Raw genomic sequence first — 6,407 nt, forward strand, 5'->3', positions numbered from 1 at the left:
ACTCTTCACCTACTCTATGACTGTTACATCCAACTATTGACACTCGACTTACAATCGACATGACTCAACATTACAATGCACATGTACTCATGTGAGACAACATGTCTTGAGCAAGCCTTGCAAGACATCACTAGCACTCAGTTTGCTATGGTGAGACAAACTCTTTGGCATTCTTGTGATGTTGAAGCTGGTGAGTTGATGCCAAGCTCAGTCATCAGTGATGGTATGCATGCACCTCATGGTGAAATCTTGTTGAAGCGAACTCTTGCTTCCATTGCAACTGGTGCATGGGTTCGGCCCCTTCATCCACCTCATCTGCTAAGATGCACATGGTCTTCTTGGGTGTGACTAAACCGGAAACACACTGACGCATAGTGTCCATGCTGATCTTCAAGTTTGTGTTGGTGGTCATGTTCATCAATTTGCCGAAGTACCCATTCGGCTCCAATTGGACTTGCTTCTTGTCTTCGCCTTGGTGAGTGTGTTGAATGCGTTAGATTGCATGCATGCACACAATACCATGAATGCTTCTGAATCCCTTGCATGCGATCAACCACACTGCTCACCATGTCTACTCTGTGTTAGCTATTGGGATGGATGTTTAACTTGTCCGGGCGCAGTTTTATCTGTGAGTGCACATTGTGCCCACTATTGTTCCTGATCCTGCTGCAACTTATTCGTCTGTCTGTGTAGCTTCATGTTCTTCCTAGGTTGTTGCTTCAGCACATGAAACTCCTTCTTTGTTACATCTTCTGCCTTCATTTGATCTTCATGTCACGGCATCACTCCATAGCTAGAGTCTCCAAAGTTGCTTTCATCATCCATGGACCTGCTTGATCTTGCAACCTTGTTCCACCTCCATGTTGTCAACAACCCTCATCTTGCATTCGTTGCATTTGGTATGCTGTCTTCAGCTGTTGTTCATGATTCTTCTGACTGTGATGCTGCTGCTTGATGTCCTTTTCTATGAACAACTTGATGTCTTTATGAGTAGGAAAGCTCATAGACACTTGATCGATTGCATCCCCAAGTGTGCTCTGAATGGTGTCCTCGTCTCTGCTCTCCTAGAAACCATTGTACTTATACTATTGAGAGGGAGATGAACACCTGCGATACTTGGAGACATGGAAACACTCATAACAAGAAATCTGTCAGTTGAAAGAAAAATGAACATGAGAACTAACTTGCAACATACCTGGGTGAATGATCATGAAGGTTACACAATTTCGGCCAGAAGGTCAGGAGACCGACTGTCAAGACTGCTCAAGGAACATTCTGGGCTACTAGGAGACTGGATGACTATTGGAAATGTACAATGCACATTCGATTCTGACTACTGACTGCTAGGATTGCGCAATATGCAATTCCAGTTAGGAAGGTCTCCTGGCCTAATTATAGATCTGTGTAATTTCTTGGGCCAAGCAGCCACTGTCCTCCAAAAATGCACAAAACAGCCCTGGAGGCTAGTGTCAGGAATGAATGCGCATTTCTGGAGAGGAAAGTGAGCCTTCCTTTCCTAGATTGTGTAATGCAGCCTTGGTGAAGGCAGAGACCGGGCTAAGGTTGGCCTGACTCGCCGATGGGTGACTAAAAGCAAGTAATTCAGGGAATACATGGTGACACTAGGTGATAGAAGAAGTGATTGACACTACATGCAAAACATGAATGAAATATTCAGGAAACAGATCAACATGCATGTGGGTGAGGCAGTTCGCCGGTTGGGTGAACGTCCATGCAAAATAGTTTCATGCATGCGACAATAGTGAGATAGCAATGAAAACTGAAATAGAGTTAGGAAAAGTTAGTATATATGTAAACAACAGCAAGCATTCAAAGAAATCAACAAAACAATACTCCTACAAGCGAAAACAAAAAAAGTGACAAAAATGCAGCATAAGGCATGGGAACCGAGCTTACCCCGAAATAGTTGAGCTGAATGTGCTAACTACTCCTAGATATGATGTGGGATGTCAGAGCTGCAAGGTTGATGTGAGGAATGAGCTCTGTAGTGTCCGTTTGATGAGTTTTGATAACATTTAGGTTGTGACATGCATGCCACGAACCTAGGGGAAGCGACACTTGGTGGGAGGTTTCGGAATTGCTCCGTGCATGTAACCTCCAACTGCTAAACATAGATCCATGAAACAAGTGATGCCTTTGCATGTTTCCTTGGGAGAAGCATCCCATGCATGCAAGTATGTTTTTCTCAGTCCCGAAGGGAACCGGTCAACTCAGCTGCACATGCAAGAGACTACTCAACTGCCGAAGGAAAATGCACATTTATGGCTGGGAGCTCGGCCTGGCTGCCTAGGAGATTTTAACAATTTCTAGGCAGAGAAGCTGACTGTCACCCAGATTTGTGAAAATCCTAGGCTAAATAGCCTACTGCTGGGAAATTTGTGCAAATCCTATTGGGAGGGCTAGCTAGTAGGATTGCGTAATCCTGGAGCCTAACAAGCTGTCAGAGAGGATTGCAGAATTCCTGGAGGGAAGGCTGGTTTCCATCTAGAAATTTGCAATTTTCAAGGGGAAGCTGCTCAGCCTGTAGCTGGACCAAGTCTGGGTGAGCACCCTGTGAGGGGAATGGATCAGTTGTGATCGACAGGCTACCTTTGTGCGAGGAAAACACTTGAAGCTTGAGTACCTTACGAAGCAAGACAAAGGGCTATGTAAGGTTGGTAGGGAGGCTCCAAAATAGGTTAAGGAAAAATTTTGGAGGGTGTTTGTAGCCACTACAATAGCAAGAAAATCCAACTAAGTACTACCTATCATCCCGAAACTGATGGTCAAACAGAAGCAATCAACAAATGTTTGGAGACATATCTAAGGTGATTCACTTTAGAAAAGTAGTGTCAATGGTTATAGTGGCTACCTTTAGATGAATGGTGGTATAATAATGACTATCATGAAGCCACCAAGATGACTCCATACAAGACAATGTATGGAAAACTCCCACCTTCACCTATTTCTTATATCTCTAGATGTTCTAAGGTGTAGCCAGTTGATCAAATCCTATAAAACCTTTCCACCATGATAGCTCATCTCAAAGATAATATACATTGAGCTCATAATCGAATGAATTAATAGGTTGACCAGCATCGTTCTGAGTGCACATTTCAAGAAGGGAATCAGATATTCCTATGACTACAACCATATAAGAAAACATCTCTCAATGAAAAGGGCTGCTAGAAACTAGCACCAAAATTTTATCGACCTTATTAGATACTACAATGCATTGGAGCAGTCGCCTACAAACTGGCCTTGTCACCAACTTCAAAAATCCATCCAGTCTTCCATGTATGATGCCTCAAGAAAGTGGTGGGGAAGAATTCCAGAATTCAAACCAGTCTACCTGAATTGTATGAGGAAGGCTCACTTTGGATCCAACTAGAACAAGCCCTCGATACCCTTGAAAGACATCTCCGTGGCCGTAAGATCAAGGAAGTCCTCATCAAGTGGAAAGACACCTCTCCAGAAGATGCGACTTGGGAACCAACCATTATTCTTCAACAGTTTCCGCATCTTTAGCCTTGAGGACAAGGCTGCTTTTGATGGGGGAGGGCATGTTAGGTTCCAACCCTAACCCCTTAATTTATGTAATAAGACCAATGAGCCGAGTCATAGTCACAGTTAGAGAGTCAATAAATCCCATATTAATAATTGTATGTGGTTGACCCACATTTAAGAAAGGCACCACAGTTAGTTGCAAACATACCATAGTTAATAAATAAAGTGGTTAACCCATGTTATGCAAATGATGACTAGTTGTTAGGTTGTTGGAGGTCCTTTAACTATAAATAGTTGTAATTAGTAAGTGAAAGATCATTGAGTGTTGTCTGTAATTGAGCTCTGCTCTGTTGGAGGTTTCCCCCTCGAAGAGGCAAGTGAACATTGAATCTATTTCTGATAATAAAATACTTGTTGTTTTTATCATTTTATTTTGTGTTTTGGGTTATGTTTCTTCACATTTATGGTATTCTAGAATTTCTCACAAGTCAAGAGCATAACAACTATTGTAAGTAAAACATACTATTGAAGGAGCTTTATAACTTAGCTCATTGCAGTATTTATAATGATAAACCTGATGAGAAGCAAACCAACATGAAAACACAACAAACATAACATAATAATGACATGACACCCATACTGCTTACTGGATCTTTATAACATAGCTCATGGCAGTATTTACATCCATTTACATATGTACATATACCAAACATCATCAAAACATGTATTGTTATAGACATATTTGGGCACTGCAACCCAAATCTTATATGTCGATAAACCAAGGGCTCTTTAACCCCTAAAAGTGTTTTTTCATGCCCTAAAAGATCATGGTCAACTGATTACATCATTCCCCAAAAGTTCCACCTAAAAAACCACTCAGAACTAGCCAAAACTGGATCATATTGACTGCTCCATTGTCAGGGTGCAATGCATACTGACTTCTACACTAGCCAGGTGTGATGCATACTGAAGAGGCCTTCTGTGGGGTGTGATGAGCGAGGATGGACAAATGTCCGAGACAGTTTTCTAAGTGGATGCTCATGGAATCTTCCAGAAACTTCTCATATGACACTTTCCTCTCTGAATTTGCCCAGGGATGAGTAAGAGATCCAAGAAATCTCCAAGTGGAACCAAGAACAGCAAGTGGAATGACACTAATCAAAAACCTAGAGATGACTCACACCCTTGAAGACATCTATAAATGGATCCCTCATCTGAGAGATCTAGAGGCTGGAATTTTGTAATTTGTAAGGAAGTTCTGATAGTTTATCTTTAAGAAAAGACATTGTATTGTTGGGTGATCTTTCTTTTCATGAGGTGAAGAGGGCTTTGATGCTAGGAGGATGATGTTGAATCAGATAGCTGGGTTGTAATTCTCCCTTCTACTATTAATAAAGTTCTTTGAGTTTGCCTGCATACAATCGTGTATTTGTGAATGTTGTTATTTGTGAATCCCATTGTATGTTCAATGTATTTCTGATTTTGCATTGTTTATGGTATAATAGATCGAGATGCTTTGATGGTGTTTTGTTACTTTGTCTCTACAGGTATTTTCCGAGCAGGATAAGTAGGAGAAGAGGTGCAAGCTCTATCAAGGGAGAGATAAATCAAGCAAGGAGTAAAGTGGAAGATCCAGGTTGGTTCCTTTGCTCCTCTCTTATCTATCATACATAAAGGAAATTGCAAATTTCTTTGATTGTTTGTTTCTAGGATAGTTGCCAATCTTAGTGGGACTAGCAGATCGAAAAGACACTAGTTTTTCCGGAAACATGTACCAAAACATATGCCAAGACATATGCCAAAAGACCATACCAAAATGCTTTGTTTCAAATGGAGAACAATGAAGGATACTGTTGACTGTGCTGGACCTGCCAACATGTAAGGGGATCCCCCCATTAAGAAGTCCCAACTAGACCTCAGACCGTTTGGTGTAGGAGTCCTAATAGTGGGTCGTACGCTATCGCCTTAACGATGGTTGTGTGCAGAGGTAGGTAAGATGTCCCTGATGGTAGCAAGGGTGTGACATGTGCAGTAAGCCAAGTAAGGTGCATGGATAGTTCTAACACACAGAAAGTGGGGTGGGTGCACCCCTTGGAAACCTGTGAAAGCACGTGGCTTGGAAGGGCACACACGAGTGAAGATGCATCACAAACTGGAAATTAAGTAAGCTAACAATCCAAAGTGATGGTTAAACGAACAACACATCTCAGTAATATTCATACATACTTATACGCAAAGAGTCCATACATACATGTGTAAGCAAACATATACATATATCATTAGAGTAACCAAGATAGCTAAAATACAATAACAACATATCCATGAAACGTGTTGGCTCTATTATATTAAGAAGTGAAAGTTCCAATCATACAATACAACCATGACCAATCACTATTCCCAGTAGCGGAATGTTACAGTCGCTGCCGCCTGCTCCACCAAAGAGATGTACTAGCTCTACACTATGGAGAAGTCAAGGCTTGTTACAATACTCTCCAAGATTTATCTAAGATACTCCTATTGGAAGCTTGGCTGACCAAAAGCCTATACAATGAGTTATGAGGTACTATATATAGAAAAGGGTGGGGTGACCCTTGACATTCCCCTTTGTGATTGTTCATCTACCCTCATGACTCTTCAACTACTCTATGACTGTTACATTCAGCTATCGACACTTGAACTTCCACTTGACAAGATGTTACATACAATCTGCACATGTACCAATGTGATACAAAATAGGCTTGAGCAAGCTATGCAAGACATCACTATGACTCGGACAATTGTGGGAAGATAAACTCTTCGACATCCTCATGATGGTCGACGGTGGCGAACTGATGCCAAGCTTGGTAGTTTGCAATGGTGTCCGTGTACTCTGCGGTCACATATTTCTGGAAACAAACTCT

This window comes from Pinus tabuliformis, chromosome 5_1 (assembly GCF_031772625.1).
Source record: "Pinus tabuliformis cultivar Carrire ecotype Pingquan chromosome 5_1, CPIR1, whole genome shotgun sequence".
Taxonomy (NCBI): Eukaryota; Viridiplantae; Streptophyta; class Pinopsida; order Pinales; family Pinaceae; genus Pinus; species Pinus tabuliformis.